The 21,639-nt window shown below is 37.7% G+C and overlaps 1 protein-coding gene across 4 annotated transcripts in view; it reads left to right on the top strand.

Moving 5' to 3' along the window:
- The window catches only part of DLGAP2 (DLG associated protein 2), a 467,574-nt gene that overhangs the window by 112,945 nt on the left and 332,990 nt on the right, over positions 1-21,639 (top strand). The window contains exon 1 of one of the 4 annotated variants that reach the window (XM_064508532.1): positions 19,922-20,066. The exons of 2 other annotated variants lie outside the window; for them this stretch is intronic. The gene's annotated coding sequence lies outside the window, so the exon portion shown is untranslated. Of the gene's footprint in view, positions 1-19,921; positions 20,067-21,639 lie in introns of those variants that run through there. One more of the 4 variants, XM_064508533.1, reaches the window with a different exon arrangement.

Below are 21,639 nucleotides of genomic sequence, written 5' to 3' on the forward strand. Positions count from 1 at the left end.
ATTTCTGAGCCCAGTAAGTCCTTGTCCTGCCATCTCAGCTAGGACGGTGAGCCCCGTTAACTGTCATGATGTAGGAAGCATGTACAAGTACTACTGCTGCTCTCAATGCTCCATCAGATGAAAGACCTCAGCTGCTAAAAATGTTAGTCTGTAAAGTGCAGGCTTACTGTCCGCTTCCCTTTCGTTACTGTTGTAAGCAGGCATGGTCTGTGATGGGGTTGTACAGGGAAGGAAGTTCCCTTTCCAAATGCCATTAGCGCTGCCCAGTGCTCCTGTACCACTGATGCAGATCCACAGAGCCCCGTTTGCACTGGGGTTTCACCCTGATGGCCATCCGGACTGCAGTACTTACAATCAACGCTTAGCCTCTGTGTTTTCCTCTTGAACTCCTGCAAGTCAAATAGACTATGATTACAATTCTTCCTTGAAAGAATGAAAGGGCGATTATAAAAATGAGAGAGTAGCAAAGCATTTATCAGAACTCTGTGTTTTAAAGTGTGTGTTTGAAATGGTCATAACTAACCTTTTTTTCCTCGCTCCTATAGGCTATATTGTATGTGTTGTCAGTGGAACACAAATTCAGAGAATACATAATGTATTGAATGCTACACAGTCACACTGAATTCTTCGCTAAGAGTTGAATCCCAAAAGTTTTATAAGATTGCCTGAGTCATTGACTTCAAGAAGGCTAAGCTCAGCAACAGTTACTAGGCCCAAGTGTATTTGCTGTTTAGGCCAATCCTCAGGGAAAATCTCATCGAAGAAGCTAATCCCGCTGTCTTTCCTCATGTGAGCTTGGACTAAGCAGTAGAAACCATGATACATATTTTGATTAATGGTAAATATGGGAATTCAGAAACGAGTTATGTTTTATGAAATAGGAAGCATACCCATTCATTCAGTAGTTTTGAATGGTAGGAGGTTAAACGGTGGAAGAAAGATAAAGTTATTATTATTAGCACACATAGGTTATATAACATGCCATTAATTAGTGAATTTTCAAAATTTCTATCTCAAAAATCAATGTTGTGAACCACTATATAGTGAATTTAAGCATACTGACGCTAGATTTTTTCTTTGTTATCTTTTGTGGAACCCTTAGTCCATGGAGTACTAGGAGTCTATGGATCACAAGAAAAACACTGATTTCCTCCTAGTATCTAAAAAGTCTGCCATTTTATTGTGTATTTCTCACAAATCTCTGTCTCAATTCTGTATGGAATTCATCTGCAGTCAGCCAGGAGGCAGGAAAGAGATCTCCCAAAGGCTAATTAATTACTTGGCCATCTGTTTTGGATCAAGACACTATGGAATTTGATTTTTGGAAATATATGTTCTCGCTGATCATCCATTTCCCCTCTTACGAAATAACAATTAAGAGAATGTATTCACAAAGGTATTGTAGGAGTTAAATAATATGTTGAGTAGCTTAAAGCAGAAGCACTTTGCATGATTAAGTACTGTTTTAGTTAATTAGTTTAGGAATTTGATCATATTCTGTGTGGACTTCTACAATGGTTCATTTGGAAGAGTGTCCTGTGATCTTCCCATGGGAACATAGAGGATGTTGCTTCCAGAAGACAATGAGAATCCTCATCTCAGTCCCTCCAAATTAGACAGCAGTCATTGTTTAGTAGAGAAGTTCCGTTTCTTTGCATCTTCTGCTCCTTCAAATAACTAATTACTGAATGTGAGTGGCTATGGGGTGGCCAAAATTACTCTTGTTATTCTACAAAAGTATTAATTGGACGGGTTTACGTAAAAATGTTGGAGTCCAGAGGAAATATTGGTGCTGTTTCACAGGACTGCATACACGATTGTGCATTATTTTCTTAACTCTCTCCTTGATCCTTAGGACTAACAGCTCACATACCATGTTTTACAATATGCCTGTGATCATACTTGATATTTGGTATACTGAAATAGAGTTTGGGAGGATTCTACCAGGTCTTCTCAAGTGTTTCATTGCAGCCTGCTTGGTCCATTTTGTGCTGCTTGGGAGATGTCAAAGGGGCACAGGAAGTCAGGCCCAATGACTGAATTCCCATCTCTCCTGCAGAAATAAAAAGTTTTATGTGGTTGTGCAAGTTTGTACACGTAAACAATAATAGCTTGTTTTTCAAGGCTGCTCTTCTCACTGGAAATTGCAGATAAGGCAGTCTTTATCTGGGCATGCAACGCTGACTATGATGGGTGTAGTGCTAGTAATAACAGAATGCCAAGAGCAAGAGTGAGGACGGAGCACTGCGGTGTTGCATTTCAGGAGTACAGAAATTCTCTGGTAAACAGATCTGTTCCTCTATAAATCAAAGACAGAAGTGCAGTCTCTTTTGTGATAAAAAAAAAAAAAGTTCACAGTAAGCGCAGATTTCTTAGGCAGCACTCTTCAATTATAGGGGCAAGTGCACAGTTGGATGGAAAAAATAAGACAGTCAAGCTTCTCATTATTTTTGGTAAGAAAATCTTGCTTGCCCTTATTTTTCTACTCCTTAAGGAGAGAAGGGAAGAGAGATTATTTCTTGATACTTTGCAGATGTAACCCTTCTTCCAAACTTTATAAGACTGCATATAAGCCCAGCATTTAAAGACTCCTCTCTTTCTGGGATTTGTATGTTTGACCTTTCACTCCTTCTTTCTCATCATTAGTCTCCTTCAAAAATATCTGTCAGTTGAGTTGTGCTCAGGAAGTGCATCACTTCTTGGACTGGTTAATACTTACTAAAATGCTTGCTTTGCTTTGGGTAAGCTTTTGTAATATTACTGATTCGTGCTTTTGAGGCCACCAAGCTTGCAAATGCTTCAAGTATTTGAGGAATTTTAGCCACAGAGGTAGTTTCCCATTGCCTGAAAATCACTATGATCTAGCTCTAGACAGATAGTCACTTCTGAGCCTTTTGGTCTATTCTATGCAAACTCAGCTCTACTTTTAACTTATCTCCGCTTTGCATCATTTCATTTGCACTTGTCCTAAATTGTTAGCTCTCTGTTTGGTGGCTAGCGCAATGGAGCCTGATTCCAGATTGTGGCTTCTAGATGCTATGGAAACAGAAATAAATATTTTTAACATTTTTTGTACTTCGTATTATGTAAGCGCACTAGTGACAATGCATAGCACAGGGAATGCAGTAATTGAATGTACTGTACTGAGCTTACTCTTTGTTGCTTAGCAATTAAATGTATGCATATAGCAGCAGCACTGATAAAAATGCTAATAAAAGGTGACAAGTTATATCTCCAGAAAAAATTACACAATTAAGGAAAAAATCTCTGACAAGATACAGGAACAGCAGCAAATGGTACATACTGATAGATCTTGTCCCTCCTGAAGGCAAGATCTTCAGGTACTGGCCACTAGAGGGGCTGAGATGATGGGAATAGAAGGGATCCACATTTATAGCATGGGCTACAGACACACAATTGTGCAAACATCATGGTAAGGCTTTTTGTTGTTGGTGTTGTCATTCCTTTATTATTTGTACGTGTTTTTCTCTGTAAAATGTCTAAGAAACATGTTCTGTTTTCTTTGTTTCATTTTTTCTCCTTGCTGTTCAGGTTTGCAGATTTTTCACAGCATCTGTTTCAATCAAATTTCTGACTTTCCTAGCAGATGCATATGTCACAGAGTAAGGTTTTATTTATATAACGTGATGCAACCTATCGTGTTAATATAAATAGGTTTATCTATAAAATTGGTTCTTTAATAATGCTGAACTGCTTCATTTTTTTTAATTCAGAGCAAACATGAAGCAGAGGAACTGCATTGTAGTCTGCAATTCTGAAAAAGCCCAGCATTTAAGGACTCCTTTCTTTCTGGGATTTGTATGTTTAACCTTTCACTCCTTCTTTCTCACCGTTAGTCTCCTTCAAAAATCTCTGTCACTTGGGTTGTGCTCAGGAAGTGCACCACTTCTTGGACTGGTTAATACTTATTGAAACGCTTGCTTTGCTGTGGGTAAACATAGTGGTCAGGACCATTTTAGAGCTTTTGCCAAACAGTCTTGACACATTGTTGCATTAAATTCTTTTCACTCTGTTGAATTAGAGAATTGTTTACAGGCTGGAAATAATTGCTGTTACATAGTTTGTTAATGTCTATGGTATTTAGCAAATATTGCTAGTTATGTACAGGATTTCAGTACTTTTTCTTCTAGCAGTTCTTTCTTTTTTTCAGAGCTTTCCCTCATTAGGTTTCTTCTGACCATAGCGCTGATTCTGCAACTGACAATCTGCCTACATAGTGAATTGCAGGATCTGGGCCCAATTTTGATCTATTTATATTATAGTCCATTTCATTTTAACTGAATGCAACTACTGACCTGTCCATACTTGCTTTCAGTGTTATCTCAAGTTGTGCCAAATCATCAAACAGTCCATTTGGAGTTTTCTGTGCTTTGCTGAAACTCCTGTGTTTTTGGTCAAGTGCTATTGAAAAATACTGCTATTTATCAAACAAAAGTAGGCTAACTTGTGGCTTGGTTCAGCTATCCCAATTCCCTATCCCTCTTCTTAGAAAAAAAAAATATTACCGAACCAGGGTTCTGGGTGCGGAATCAGTGCAGATCAGATTGTCTTCTGGGGAAATGAAATGAATCAAGCTTGTTTTAATTCATGTATTATACTTAAGAAATAAAAATGAAAACGCGGTAAAAATAATGATGACAAATCAGAGCATTACTTGTCTTCTCTTTCCTGGCTTCTTTATGAGTGTATTGATAGAACAGTAATTGAGATAACTTTTTGCACACAGAGCAATGCCATCATATGATGCAAGCAATAAAAAGCTGTTTACTCAGAGAGATTTTTCTAGTTAGCTCATTTTGTGTTCACTAGTTATGGGGTTCCCTCCCATTAAGAAGTCTTTTAGCATGAGTTAAGCAGGTAGGAATTATTCCGTACAGATGGAACTATATCTAAACCCCCAAATCTTTCCAAGACAGCTAGAGTAGGGAAATCAGAGTGCAAATTGGAAGGGTATTAGAAGAGCAACAGATCATTGTGATAAAATATTTTGTATGCATTTGGTTGTGATCTTTTTCAGTGAGATTGCTTGTATCTGATTCAGAGCCTTGACTCAAATGTCCTGAGAAGGAAAGATTTGAATCCACTCAGATGATATAAAAAACAAATTTTCCTGATTTCGCTCTTCCTTCTTTCCCCCACTCCACTAAATGTTATCATGGCAAAGTAACCTTTGAGGGGATCAGTTTGATTTGTGAAATACTCTTCTACAGAAGCTTCATTTTGAAAACTGTCTCCAAATAAGCATGTGCTATCCAGAAGTAAGAAAAATGTTTTATGCCATAGGAAGATTTTTGAAACATATTTATGTGTTTCTTCCTTCCCACATTATCCTGCAGTGACATGCAAACATGGTGTGTACACGTTTGCACATATGCGTGTGTGCTTGTGTGTGTGTATATGATGGTATATAGAAAAGCAAATACTTTATAGAGATGCCTATTTAAATGTCTGCCTGCAAATACATGCAGTATGTTCTTTTTTAAGTAGCCTCCTCCTGGTAGTACCTTCACTAAGATTCACACCAGTTCCCATGTAGTGTTCTGTAAATACCCTGTGAGAATGACTAGCAGGGAGGATGGTCTTGCATAACAGGCAGCTGACTAATATAGAACAGAAACATTGATTTACAATGATAGAAATAGTCTCAGCCTTCTTCTGATTTTGACATTTGAAGTTTTGGGATTACACTTGTGAATATTTCTGTAGTTCAGTTTCCGGAACTCACTATGGGTGTTCAGATATTGTACCATTTTTGGGTGGAGCAAGAAAGTCCTAAAGCCAGAGAGAGTAGGATTTTGTGAGTCATGCATGTTACTGACACACAGAGAGGTTATGTGAAATTTAGGTAAATGATCTCTACCCTATACCACTTCTTTAAGTATATAGCATAACAGACCTCCATATTTTATCCATCTTTCTGAACATGCTGCCTTGTCCTCTCTATTTTATTCACCTTGCAGAGCACTGTATCTTGTCCTAAGCGGTTCCTCTCTTTTATCCAACTAGACTATTGCAGGGTTTAGTAAAAGCACTGCCTCCAGAGATTTAGTCATGTAATGGAAGCCTCGTGTCCATCTCTCACCTGCATCTTCCTCAGTTTTGGACCACTCATGTAAGGACTGGGGTTGTGGGATGTGTTTCTGAGGTACACTAGTGGTGCCACTTCTGTGGCCATCTAGCCAACTGATTTTCCAGATGTTGATTTAAAAGTCAGTGCAGCTCTGGCAGAGCAGGACATTGCAATGTGGCAGGACTTGCCTGAGGACTGGTGTGTTGGGAGCGTGAAGCCAAGGATCGAAGCTTACAAGGTGGGAATGTCTTTGAGCAAATGTGAGCACTCATCAGAGCTGCTTGGAGGATGGCTCCATGTTTTCATTTGGATGGTATATACAGATTCAGTGCCATTGAGTGATACATGGTATTTACAAAGACACAGGAGAGTCCCCATGGTGATTGTAATTTCTTTGCCATCGCTGAGCTTGCTCTTCATCCATGATCTTGCACTTTTGTTAGAAAAGACCTCACAAAACTTCAAATACAGTATCATACATTTACTACATAAATAACCATACATCACGCTTTCTTTGCTACCATAAAAATGTCACTGCAACTAATTTTATTTAGGGTAACGGTGAACTGGATCTGAATTCCTAACGCAGGAAGAAGTCAGGGAAGAAATGACTGTGTAGTTTGCCAGTTTTAAGCAATAGTTTCTAATACCTAAGCCCTGAGAAGAAATCAATGCTTTATGGAATATACACCTACTAAAAGAAATCCCAGCTCTTAGAACTGCAAAATTTGTTGTGTCTGCCTCTGTTTTTAGCTTTGTATTTGTATTGTAAAAATACTGTAAAAATACATACCAAATGAGAGAATTAAAGAAAAAGAATAGGTTAAGAAAAGAGTAGCCAGTTGTGCAATAAACGTATTAGGAGAAGGAGCATTCATTTGTTCTTTTTTTCCCCAAGCCTGTCTTGCTTACAATAATCAGCTCAGCAGTTTTAATCTTAAATTGGTTCACATTTACTGCTTATGCCTAACTTCCAAAATGCATCATTATGAAAGAAGTAAACTTGTTTGACTCTAAATTTTCTTCTTCACTAACAAGCACAGTAAGAAAGTGATGGGTAAAATTGAGAACATTGTTATATAATAAATGAGTAATCTGAGTAAATTTAATGCATGGAAAACAAGAATCTCTCCTTCCTGTGCTTGTTTAAAACTAAATTTTTGACTGGAGTAATATCAATTTATAAAAGATGCATATGTGGTGATATATAAATTGTGAACCTTAAAAACAGTAAAGAATAATAATACTATTGATATACCTGGTTGCCTATTTGAATAAGCCATTAGGGGAGTACAGACAGTACATTGTAATTAAAAAAATGTAAAATTGTGTAAAATGAAAGTTTTTAAAATCACACTGTGATACACGTTTTGGCCTGGGATTGGGAGAAAGAGGAGTTCAGAGACATCTACTCACAGGTTTTTTATTCCTGAGCAGCGCGGGAGAGTTATTCTGTGAGAACAGGCTGCCACAGAACCCAGATCAGAGCAATGGAAAGGATGAAGCTAGACTTGCACATTGTCACTTTTGAAGTGTGGTTTGGTACTCTCAGGATTGTCAGACTCCATAACAGTATTATTATGTTGCTGGAGATATTTCCTAACTGATCAATAGAAAAGAATAGCTTGTTCTTTGTTCCTTAAAAAAAGCCTTTGCAAGAGAAAGGATTAGAAACATCATCTTTGATAGTCTCAGATAGCATTTTAAAACATTTCTTTAACTTCATACTAAATACCAATCTTATATTCTCTACTAAATAAAACTACAGATGTGTTTATCAAGATCTCAGTGGGAAATACTTTGGCTGCTGATTTCTTGAGGAATACCAGTGGTAAGGAGTTCACGTTTCCTTTGTCTTTGGGATCCATTCACTTCACTGGAATTAAAACAGCCTTTGATCTGTGGCATTTTACAGATGTTGTCTAGCAGGCTTGGTGTTGGACACTGTTCCTGGGAAGAGGTAGGTTTTGGGGAAAGCCTGGTGGTATTTTTGGCTGCTCGGACTTTGCAGAAGGCGCAGTGGCTGAGCCTTGAGGCCAGTCTCTGTGTTCCCGCTGGAGATGGCTGCCACAGGGACCAACAGTTTGGCAGGCTTTTTGGCATATGTGCTGACCTGTGGATAAATAAAAGACATTAGAGTTGCAATTATGCCATTATAAGAGCTGGAGGAATATTTGCCCTCTAGATGGAGCTGTCCACTTGTATTACAACCGAGTTAACTAAAAGCATAATGATTAAAGATGAAATCTTTCTACTGGAAGATTGGTCGGCAGAGCCCTGTTGCCAGCAGACACCCTACTCAAGCATGGCAGTGGACAGTAGTTACAAACTTCACTTTGCTGGTCTTACACATATGGGTATCATAGAACAAGCTATAGGGCAGATTTCTTTATGATAGAGACTTGTGTCTCTGCTTTTATGCCTGGCTATTTTCCGCCTAGCTTTCTGTACTTCTTTTTGTTCACTCCTTGCAGCTCACTTTGTCTCTTAGCATCTTCCAGGCCCCCAAAGTTACCATTTCTTCAGCACCTTCATTTTCTCTTTAAATCTCTCTACTAACTGTGTTCTATATGATAGTGTCATTTTTATAGCTGTATTATCTTTCTACTGTGTTCTCAGTTGCAGTGTGATTGTGCGCTTTATTTGTCTATGCTTTATGTAAAGTGGGGGCATGCCTTCTGTGTGCTTGTACCTTTTCTGAGAGTGCCTTCTGATGCATAATTCAGAGGCCAAATAGTTCATTTGGCCTGTTTACAGGCCAAAAGGAATCATTTGATCCCTAGCTTGGATTACTTTAGTCTGAACAAGGTCTTTATTTTTTACAAAGGATAGTCGCAAATATTGTCACATTGGAGGTTACCTTGTTTATGGATTAAGATATTTTGTCCTGTCTGCTCTGTATCTAGTAGTGTTGCAGCTGAACCCTTATATTAAGCCATATTTAGGGCCAACTGCTAGATTCCCAAGAAGATGGGGCTATGAATTTTCATTACACTGGATATGTGTGTTCCCAAACAGAAGAAAATGTGTTTATGTGCCAACCAGCTTGTAACATATTTTAAGTAGCATGGTGTGACATACTTAATAGTTAGGATACATAGGTCACTTTAATTTTTTTGGCATTTCTCCCAGGAAAGAAGGCAGGAACACAAATAAGTAGGCAAGAGTAACAGAAAACAGCTTAAAAGCCATAGAGTATCGCTCTACCAATAAATACCAGCCTTTCAGTTTTCGCCCTTTCTACAGTTACCCAGCTTTTATAAACTGCCATTAAACTGCTATTCTGTTTTGGTGGAACCCGGATACCAGTGCATTTAGTAAGACTTCATCAGAAAGGAAACCTATTTCACATTTTCATTTATATTGAAAAATCCTTAGCAGAGAGTTGTTCAATACTATTTAAACCAGTTTCTCTGACTTACCTAGATATTGATGATACCTACTGAAGGCTGCCTTCTGACATGTTTGTCCTTGAAAGTTGGAGATTTCAGGCAGTGGATTGAACTGTTTTACAGTAATATCTGAGCCCTTTGAACTTGTAGAAGGTACCTTCCTGCCCATTCTTAAATGTACCTAACTGGCATGAATAGAAATTATGCATCAAAAAGTGAGTATTGCCGATTTGTTCTTTCTTGTGACACTTAATGCACTGCCCAGAGTCTGTAATTCTGAAAATTGGGGATTACAGGAAAAGTCTTTTTCTTTTTTTTTTTTTTTTAACATTGAATTAAAAATTAATGGTGTGGGAGATAGTATAAATAGTATAAGTTCTTACAGATTGGAAATATGATCTGAATATACTCTAACAGCTCAAAACTCAGTATCAAAAGAAATTTTCATTTCTATTTTTAAGAAGGTGAGTATGGTTTTGGGAGAGCTCCATTTATGACTTTTTGGGGGGTCGCTGTCTGGGTATTTGGGGCTGGCAGTACTAGAAGAGATTACGTGCAGGTGGGCGCTGAAGGTAATAAAGGTATAAGGTAATAAAGGTAATAAAACTGCCTGAAAGGCAAAAAATAAGCCTCTGAAATCATCACTTCTTTAAAAACTATGATTCTAGCTCAGTATAATTCCTGCTGATGGTTTCAAATATTCTACCTGCGTGTCCTGTTGTCAGTAAGTACTCTGGTATTGCTCAAAAAGAGGGAAAAAGTTTTCAGTAAAACCTTTACAAAGGACCTCATTGAGGATGTGAGGAGTAATTTTAAGGACTTTCATCTAAAGGGATCATCAGCAAAATCAGATAGAGGGAAAATGAAAGGAAATGGCTGCCCTCATAAAGGGTGCATTGATCTGCCTCTGTCACAGATGTCCCCGGATGATTAAGGGCAATTAGCTGCAAGGCAGTACTGAGGCAAAGAGAGGGAGAATGGGTTACTTAGACATAGGGAAGTGGGGAGTCTTGTTCAGCAGGTTTTCAGAATAACAGGCAATAGCAGTGAGCAAAATCACCTGGTGTGCTGGGAGGAATTTCAGCAGGAAAGCTACCTGCAGTAAAAGAAGAAAAGTAAGAAATGATTTTTAGTGACTGTGAAGGACTCAGGCATGGACACAGAAAGAGGAGTTTATGGTATATGAAGTGACAGTGAAGTCAGAAGAAATATTAGAAGGGTTATCCAGTCCGATATTTATGTAAGAATTCTAAAAGGAAGTATCATGCTATAAAATAAAGCAAAACAAAAAAAAAAGTTTTATGCGTAGCTATTTCTTATTACAACAGACAATCAGGGAAGACCAACTTTTTATTTTCTTAAAAATGGAAAGATTTACAGTAGTACTAAGTGTGTTCGTCTGAATTTGGCTTGCTAAATGCACAGCTAATGCTTCTCGTTCGGCATCCCGGATGGCTTGTGCTGGCTTTCGGCTTCGCCCTGGCCAACAGCAGAGCTGTTCCTCCTACAGTGCTGAAGTTCTATCTAATAAAGCATTTCCATTGCAAGGTTTCTAGTGCAGTAATTTTCACTGTAAACAGATATGTATTAATATGTTTCAACTAAGGGCCTAAACTGAAAAAGATAAAAGCAACACAGCTACTTATAAAGCACAGAGCTTTTTTTTTTTCTGTCTGAATAATTTTGGTGCATTTGGTGAATTTTAATGCTTATGGAAATGAAAGATTTTATTGGAGGCAAACCAAGTGTAGGCAGTAACCATAGTGACTTCTACACATACAAGCTTTGCCAGTGTGCTTCAGTTCTAGTCCTCAAAATCCTAGTTATCAAACATTGGTAGGTTCTTTTTGGGCAATTTCGAAGAACAGCTGATGCAGGGGGTTATTGTCCTTTACATAAAGGACTAGAATCACAGAAACACAACAGTATTGTGCCAAGTTTCTGACTGAGGTGCAATCTAAATTAGCAAAACATTAAAGGTTGCCATGGGATATATATTAATATTATTGCTGATGCTTTTCCTCTGTGAACTGGCAGGGCTAAATAATCTATCGGTGATACCACATTTTTGTCATATCATTCTCTGGCCCTCAGCCACACTTAAAGAAGAGCCAGTTGACAGATGTACTGTAATATGCTTTTATGAGGTATTACTAGAGGATTTTACTGTTATTCCATACTGCTATTAATGGATCGGCTTGTACCAATTGTCTTTCTGAGAGAAGCACAAAAATTAAGAGAAGTAGCTTATTGAAAACATACTTTTACTATTTTGTTTGCTGTGTCAGAAATAACTTCACTATTTTTAGTAGCCCTGCTAAACAGTCCTTCCACTGTACATTTTAACAGTGCTTATGCTAGAAGCCTCTGGATTTATTCAAGTAAAAAAATGGATTAAAAATGGTAGTATAGGTCAGCTTGAGAAGTTTGTTTTGGAGCGGGAGCAAGGTTCTCTGAAATGAAAATGTAGGCTAATAGAGGAGGAGGAAGGTCTAAGTGCTATTATATGAAATTATTATCTATTTTAATACTAAATACCGTAAGGCTGAATATTGTAAATAATTTCATTGAAGTATTCTGGGGTTTATTTCATTACAAAAAAGCAGTTTCCCTGGCCTTTGTTGTGAATGTTTTTCCCCTAAAAAGAAACATTAAATGTAATTCAACTTAGTTTCTAAAATAAAATGCAGAGTCCTTAATAAAGTAAGTTTCTTAAGTATTGTGATAAGTCAACATACACTATCTGTTATTTTGATGTTTGTAATACATGCAGCTGTTTAATTTGCTACTTTAAATTAACATGTAAAATTGAAGAGAATTTGCATCAGAATGTATTTTTACTGCGTATTTTGGGATCTAGTGCACCACATTTTCACCCATTACCATAGTAGGGGTTTTTTTGGACCTAGCTCAGGTTTGGCGCTGGGGAGAACTCACTGATGCACTGCAGGCTTTTCAGCCTTTGAAAAGCTTACCAGTGATATGCTGATACTTTAAAGTTTGACTTCTCAAATTTGTAGGGGATGAAAACAGTATATTATTAAGCTGTTACACATATTCATCACTAAGGAGGGCCTCAGAAGAATGGCCAGTCAAGAGGGCTTTGTAAAATGGATAGTAAGTAGCAGGCAGTCCTTGCCACAAAGACCTCTCAGTTTATTTAAACAAAACAAAAAGTCTGGTCTCCTGATTCTCTTTCAAGAGAATGTAGCGAGGCATTGGTGTTTGAACTCAGCTTTCTGGAGGTTTAATCTGGTATTCTGAGATGCTCAAAAACAGCAACAAAAAAATAGCGAGCTGCATACTTTTTCCTAAGAGCTAAATCGTTCCATCTCACTTAACTAATGTATTGATTGACTTTATGGAGTCTGTAATAGTTCTCAGTTTATGAGCTGTGATGCCTGGAAATGGATTAGTGCCAGTGCCTGCGATGAGATATGGCCAGAAGATGACTATTTTGTCTCATGGCAGCTTTTGAGGTTACAGAATTTGACTTTATTTCACCTTCAGAACAAAGTTTATCATCTTGGATCACTGTGTATCAGCCTGAACAAGGACTTCAACATGATGTCCATCCCCACAATGTGTTTCAACTTGAGAAGGCCAAAACTCTGGTACTCCAGCTGTTACAACTCAGTACAGTGCTTCCACATGCGAGCCCCATGTGTGTGGGCCTCATCCTTTGGGCTCACAGGTCCCTGACAAAGCTTTCTGGCTGTCTGCACCACTGACATACGTCTCTCTTCCCCCTCCTCCCAAAATCTGCTTTATCTGCTTTTGCTTTTTTGCTGGTTCGTTCTCCTTGGTTTCTTATAGAAAGCCAAATCTCAAAGTTGTATTTTTCACAAAGCTAAAGCTATCTGAGCTAAAAACCTCAGATCTTCCTTTTCTCTTCAAGTAGAAGTTCAGCTTGTATTATAAGTGAAGGATTCCTTTTTCCAATTCTTTTATTTTTTTAAGACATACAAAGCTCATATTAAAAAAGACATATTAAGCTCAGTAAAGCTTAATAATTAGAGGAAATCTTATCGAGCATGATTTCCAGGAATTCAGACTTCATAATTCAGGTGTGGGTTTTTTTGTCTTCAAACTGTGTAACCAGGAGCTTGGTCCTGGTAGGTTCACTGCTTACCAGTATTTTAGTTCTTAGGTCTTAGTCTAATACCTGGCAAGAGCCTCCGTGGCTGAGCATAACGAGTAGCAAGCTTTTCGCAGTGCAGATCTGATACACCTAGAAAAGATGTTTTACCTGTGTTTGAATTTCTTTACACTCACCTTAGTGCAAAGTATTCTTAGTTATTTACAGTGCTTCATGTTCACCTCTGCAAACATGCAATATGTACACCATGCATTTAAGACCCGGAAGCTCAAACCTAGGCATTCCAGTCTATGCCTTTGTTGTCTTCACATTTCATAATTATAATTTGTGGTCACTACAGTCAAGTGTAAAGAGGGAGATTCCAGCTTTAGAGAAACTTACATGTTTTCCCCCTTGCATACAGTTGACATGAGCATGTCGTAAGCCCGCAGTCCTGTCCCATTGTTATTCTCTGAGATGTTCTGCATGTGAGGGGCGTATTGATCACGTGTACAAAGGGACAGTACCATTGTCCTCCTTCAAGACCTACTGGGTTCTGCATTGTGTCAATTCCTAGATATAAGATTTAGCCAGAACCTGACCATCGTTAAATCATCTTCAAGTCCCTCCTCTTTTCTATACTTTTTCCATAGTTCCCAGAATAATTTCTTAAGAATGGCCTTTTTAATTTTGTCATAAAGTCTACTGTTCATCTTTCAGGACACCAGGAATGCATAAAATCCTAAGATAGGAAAACATTGCCCTGCGTCACTTTTTAGTCTATACAAACTTAGACATTCCTTCCTCCCTTCCTCCCTTCCCCCCCTCCAAAGAAAAAGAAAACACTGCAATGCAAATGAAAAAGCTGTGCTTGTGATGTGACATAGATTGGGAAACAGAAGGTTACGGTGATAAAAGCCTGTCATTTATTGTAAGTTACCTGCAACTGTTTTTATTCAAAAAAATAGAGGCTCAGAAAGCCCACTGACAATGCTGACATTCTCAGACCAGTGATTTCTGAGGCAATGTTACCTGAGAAAGATATTTGTAAGTTTGGTAAAAATAAAGCCCTAGTTATAAAGTGTGATAAAATTTAGTATTATAAAGTTGAGAGACTTCCGAACAGGTATAAACTAAGAAGTCATCACAGAGAGGGCAAGTGTTTACTGTTTATTTTTCTTTTCCAATAATCACTTTGAGGTACTAAGTTGTTGGGTACATTCTGGAAATACTACTGCAATGAAAAGGGCTAGAGACTCTGAAAAGGAAGAAAGAAAAGGTAGGCTATTAAGAGCCTCTAAATTAAGCCCTCTGGAGATATTGGTAAGAAGAAAAAAGTGAACTGTTTTGTCATCTTTAATAGAAAGTATTTGTGGTCTTTTTCTTGTGTTATTATTGGTATATGGTCTTTCCGTATGGTCTCTCACTTTTTGTTGTTATTGCTGCCATTCTTCAGCACTTGCCTTGCAGGCCAGCCAGAAGTATGTTTTCACACTCTTGCTTCCAGATGGGTCATGGAAAGCTTCACAGAGCAGTCCTGCTCACAGTGGCGTCTTGCACCTTGGCAATAATACAGGCCTACAAAGCATTTCTGATATCCTAACCTGCAGTAACCCTCTTTTTGCATGGCACAGGCTTAAGACCATACCATAGCTGTGCTGGTCATTGATAAGACCATTTTGTAACTTTGATCTTCAGTGGAGAAGACTCTTTCTCCATGAATTATCTGCCTGTTAATGAAAATATTTGGTCACCATAGTTATAATTTATAGAGAATACCAATTCTAAATGCACTAAGAGTTAGACTCGTAGGAGATGAGGATGAAGTCTTCTTAGCAGCTGACCTTTGGCTCTTTCTACTGGGCATCCTGCAGTATGGAAGTTTATGGCAGAAGAGAGTATTTTGTTATGGTTTATATTGAGCAGCATTTTGGACAGCCTCTCAGGTCATAAGTATTTCAATGGAGCTCCCTTTCAGAGCAGTGGGGAGTTGCACTGAACATACAGGGACTTAGTAATGTGCATTGTAGTTCTCGGTTTCAAATGGAGAACGACATTAGACAGAACTTTTTATCCATTCCTTCCAATCGCCCAAGCCATGGTGATTTATTTAGGAGGGTCACTAGTTGCAAACCATGCTAGACCCTGTCAATTAAAAAATGAGCTAACGGAGCTTTGAAAAACGAAGTGAAGTGCCCCCTAAAATTTTTAATGTTTCTGCTCTCCATTATTTTAATATTCATATGGAGATGAAAATAATATATTTTCTCATCAGAACTTGTCACTTTTTATTTGCTAGATATTTTTTACAGCTGTATTTCTAATGGAGTGTGAAATTAAAATTAACATTCCTGTTTTCTTTGTGGTACCAGGTTTGCAGTTGGTGATATACAAACGAGCTCACGAACAAAGTTTTCTTCCTGATTATTTTGGCCATAAAATAATCATTTATTGTGATTATTATTATTAAGAATTTATGGAGGACTGATGTAGGCCATAGATACATCTAGCTTTTTGTTGGGAGTAATAGGATTTTGACAAGTAATTAAAAACTTGCAGGTTGTTCTTCAGTATCATTATTATAGTATGCCAAATTGCATTTGAGCATAAGAGGTTGAAAACCCCCTTTGGAGTTTTCTGTGATCTTGCTATAGTGGTGAATCTCAGAGGGATTTAAATGAAAATCTTTGCTTAAGCACATCTGTGTGATGCTTTTCATAGTAATGTCCATCCAGTGTGTCCTATGACTTAGGCTCAAATCCTCAAGAAATTTTAGACACAGGTAGACCTGGCTAAAAGGAGGAGGATGCCGTGTTTAGCCCTTAGTATTTCTAATCCTAGCTGTAAACTATAAAATTGATAGCAGACAAAAATGTCCTTGTCTCGCTTAATTTTCCTGTTTGCTTGCTGCAGAAATGAGTGGAGGTGCAAGTTCTTGTAAGGTTTTTCTTTGTCACAGTGTTCACGTTCCTTGTTAATAAGCACAAACAAGAGGTGACCTTAGTATCACCATTAAAGGAAGCATCACACAACATGCAGGAACAGTTCTCCTACTCTGCACCTGGAAAAGGATGTCATGTGAGAATTCACCTTTTTATTGGTACTGATTTGTTGTTGTTTGCATTTTAAAAGGAAAGCTTTGCATTCTTTTTTTTTAATATAATTTTTTGTTCGCTTTGCATTTTCGCACTAATTAATAAAAGTTACAATGGTACTTATTGGTGGCAGCAGGGTTTCTTGCTACTTAAATTAGCAGATAAACCTCATTTAACTGAATCAATTCTTTCCATCTCTACTTTAAAGAGACTACCTCCTAAGAATGTGCAGATTTATAGACTGGCCTTAATGTGTGGAGAGATTTACTTTCCAAGTATGCTAGAAAAGAATGAGCCTAATAAAAGGAAGACCATAGAAATTTCAAAGATGGTCTATGGACATTTCCAGTTGTTTGTTAGAGTATCATCAGTTCCATTTCTGTTTTCCAAGTGTAAAGCAAAGACATTAAGAGGGATAGGCTCTTATCTTGTGTCACATATCCCCTTTTTGCTTGTTTAACATTAGGTGTTGAAGCTTATGACAGTCACCCCTAGATAGAATACAACAGCTTTCCTTTCACTAGCACGACTCTTCCTTTTAGTGTAATCATCTAGGCAATTCTTGAGACAAAAATATGTTTGGGACATTTTCTCACAGTATTGCCCTACACAAATGATAACTGCTTGGAAATAACGGTCCACTTTCTTTAGCACTCTCTCTCATAAAGTCTAAGTGTCTTTAACCAAAGATCAGAACCATCAGGAAGGCATCTTCCACTGGACCATTTTTAGCATCCTCCTCTGCATGGGAAAGCTGTGTTTGCTTTAAGCTCCTCACTGTGTGCTATGGTAGGCTCAAGAGGTTCACAGAGAGTGGTGACATCCTTTCGCTCAGGTTACTGTTTTAAAAAAATGCATGTTTTCCCACTGTGTCCTGGAACATCCTTAAAAGTCTTCTTATGTTACCAAGAAGATCTGACATTGTTTGGTCTTTTCCCAAGGCAAGCCTAACTTTGATGGAGCAGTGATGAATATTCATTTTAGCTATTTTCTGTCCTTTCTTTCCTCATTCCCACTTCATCTTCTTTTATCTAGCCAAGAGAGAAACTTCTAGACCATGGATCTCTGTTACACTCACACATGCTTCCACTTTCTGTTTCTTTTATTATCTTTATCTTTTGTCATGGAAACATGGAAAATATTTATGCCATCTGGGCACACAGAGTATATGCTTTTCTACTTCCACCCGGTACTGAAATGAAGGGGCTACAATCCCCAGAATCAAAACTGTATTTATGTCATTGCCTAGACAACAAATCTCCAAAGGCCAACAAGCACTATATTGAAGCCGAGCAAAGTCAGGAGAGGGGGAAGAAGGAAATCACGTATTGCTCACATCTAAACTACTATTTGGTGCTCTGAAATGTGTTTCTCTGTTGATTTCAGTCTCCATTGAAGTTCTTCTTCTCTTTAGGGTGTTTTTAGCAAATCCACTGACTTTTCTCCATTGACAGCATAGCTATTTCTTGGAGCCATGGATGCTGTAACGGGGAGGCTCAAATTTTGCTTTCACCCCATCTAGACGTGATGTGAGTCACTGAGGTAGTAGTCATCTCTGAAAGAGGCCAGGACCTATTGTTACTAGTAATATTTGCACCACTTACTTTTGGGACCCTCTTTATGTGTAAGACAGAAATTTAGTGAAGGGTGGTCCCCTTTTATGAACTAAAAGAGAGATACAACAAGGGTTTTCCAGAGCAGAGGAGCTGTGTGTTGCAAAGTGGACTGTACTGTGATAGAACTACGTAAGTGGAAATGTATATAAAGTCACCTCAGTTTTTGTGTTTTTAAGCATTAAAGTTTTCTACCCTGAAACCTTAGCTTGACTGAAGTTCGAGTGAGCGTTCAAACACTAATGTGGATGGATCCTAATGTCATGCCTTTCTGTCTGCATACTAAAAAGGAGTTGTTTAGATGCAGCTCAGTCTATTCAAAGCAGGACTATGTAAACCATGGTTTTGGGAGATACTATTGGAAAATGCACCTAGACCTCTGTAACTTTTTGAAACTAAGAACCTTCTTTTCTTTTGAAATTCTTAACCAACTTCTGCCTGGAAAAATATTAAATGTGAAGTTCTCATTCAATTTGCATTAGCCACTAAGAAAAACAGAGTCCCTTGGGGAAAAGGTGAGGAAGCAGGGGAACCTTGTATCACCACTTCTTTAGCTCTCCTCAGATCTCAGTTTGTTAAAGCAGGGAGATGGCAGCTGATTTCAGCTAGCTGTGACTACCATAAGATTTCTCAAATATGTGTATCTAATGGAATGATTTTTTAAGAAAACATTGATCTGAGAAATACTTACATGCAGTTAGACCATGGAGCAAACCAGTCTAGCAGACTGATTTCAAACAGTCTAAGGATAATTTGCTACAAAGTTTATATTCCAAGCTACTGTAGCGTGCAATTGCTAATTCTAAAAATATTCCATATGAGTGGACTAATTTGTGCATCTTTGAAGCATTGGCCCTTTTTGCTGTCAATGTGCATTTTGCAATTGCAACAAAAGAAGATATACAGTATCTACTATTTGTTAGAGAGAAAGTGCAAACTACACTTGTTAACGGAGAGGGATTTTGTTCCTGTCTACCAGTATCCTTGTGAGTGCACGAGGCATTTGAAAAGGTGCCATTGCAATGTGGTTATGTCTTATTTGTCTTTGCTACCTCTCTAGAAGGATTTTTTTTTTTTTAAATGAGCTCCACCAGATAGGTTTAGTGTTTCTCTTCATTTTCAGCCTTTTAGATGATAATGCAGGATTCATGATATCACATCAGCAGAAGCCGCTGTAGATTGATGGGACCCCATCAACCACCCTGCCCACTCAATATTATAAAGATTTGTGTCGTCAGTGGTCATGACGTTTGGTAGGAAGTTGCCCATTTATGGATACTAGAGCAAATGATATCATCACAATAGGTGGCTCCTGTCTAAATAGGATCATTTGTGAAATGAGATTACAGGCATTTATCTGGGAAACAGGAGACAGAGGCACCTGCTTTATGTAATTGATATCCTGGGGAATTATTGTGTACAGTAATCAAGAAAAATCTTCATTTCTAATTCTATTATGTGGGAAAAACAACCTTTTTTTCCTGCCTGCACAAAACAAAGCCCACTTCCACATGGAATAAGCTCCAGACCATGTTTTCTATTATGCTTGAATATATGGGACATGCATTGCAATCCTATGCTTGCCACACTGCTGCAGTATACTTGTTTTGCAGAGCTCTGTAGCAGGCTGGTCAAAGCTGTGACTAACCAGACCCTTGGATACATACTCTAATCTCTGGCCTTTATTTTTACAATGAATTTGATTTGTTCATTGATTGTATATTTTTTCTGATTTGTGAGAAGCTTCATGCTCTGTATTTGGATGCTGACTGCAATACAACAATAGTCTTTAATACGGTAAGTCAAAGATGACTCATTTCTTACTCTCATGCTTTCAATTTATACTTTCTACAGCACCATATCATCAGGTAGAAAATTATGTGTTAATTTACCTTAAAGTAGTTAATTTTCAACAGATGCTCTTCTCCTCCCTCCCCCCAGTACTTTGCACCATGTTTTTTTTCCTCCCCATGAAAGCGATAGGTTTGAACTGTCTTTAAGTAAAATACTCTTACTCTATTATTTTTAATCATATTGCCAGCATTTTGTCATATTCTTTAATTTCAACAATACAAAGGAAAATAGACCATGCACACAAAATTGCAACTTAACATGTGACGCTAAAATAAGATAAGTTCAGTTCAATATTAACGTTTATTACAGTGAACACAATTTGAAAGGCAAGGATCTTTTGGGGATTAACACTTTGGATAAAGTAGAAGGGCTTCAGTTTTCATTTGAGAATGAATACAGTCATGTACCTACAGTTACAAGAGCCATTATTTTAAGTGAAAGCAGTGGGGAGAAAATGTCTTACAAAAAGACAGTTTTCTTTGTAATGCAGTGTGCAGAAGAAGATTCGGTAGCACCTCTTAGCAAGTGCACTAAATGAGATAAAAGAAGAAAAAAGAATTATTAGGTGCACAGTGATAGCATTATATTGTAGAAATATTGTGAACAAAAATGCTATCAAATAGAAATATTCTTTAAAAAGCTTTTAAAACAGTGCTGTCATCACACTCATAATGTGCACTCTTTCAAATAGCTAACTTTTTAATTGTACAGTAAGGGTTAAGATTTGGTCTAAGAATTTTTTAGAGAAACGTACAGTTAAGCGGAGGTCTGGAGGATCACTGGGTTACTAGGTCTCCTTTGGTAAGATTCATTCAGTCCTGGCTTTAGAACTGGGCAACTTTGTAGCAAGTGAACAGTGTTCAGATGGACTGAAACCTTTGGATCTGGGAAGTATTTTTTCTCTCTCTCTCCCCACCCCGCCCCTCATGTCTGAAACTTTTCAACAGTAGGTTTTTTCCATTAAGTCCTTCTAATTAGGATATGCCTATCCAAAATAAATAAATAAATAAAAATAAAAATCTGTATTTGCCAGTATAGGCTGTTTCCAGTGATCAAGTAAAATAGCTCACTTTCAAAAAGTTTATTCAGGAAAATAGCCAAAAAAAGGGAAAAAAAGTGAGGTCTGTATGAAATAAGAACAAAGATATGTCTGACTGTGATCTATTCACAGATTTTAATTATTGCAGCTTTTTCACTTCTATTAAGAAATTTTAAGGTTTGATTTCTGTATTACCAAAGTGATTATTTTGCAGACATGCATTAATATTAGCTCTTGCATTTGCTCAGATGTTGTTCATGGATCCATATCTGTCATGTTTTCCTGTCATTTGAGACAGCCTACATCCTCTTTATTTAGCAACAAGTGATCAACCTGATCACTTAGTGCCCAGTGCAGTACATTTCAAAATGTATGCTCTGAAATATAAAAGCAATTAAATAATATTTACTAGGTTTATAAGATCTACATGTTTAGCAAACTTTGTGACTGCAGGCATCCAGTTCTGAATTAAACATG

The sequence above is a fragment of the Dromaius novaehollandiae genome, chromosome 3, assembly GCF_036370855.1.
Source record: "Dromaius novaehollandiae isolate bDroNov1 chromosome 3, bDroNov1.hap1, whole genome shotgun sequence".
Classification (NCBI taxonomy): Eukaryota; Metazoa; Chordata; class Aves; order Casuariiformes; family Dromaiidae; genus Dromaius; species Dromaius novaehollandiae.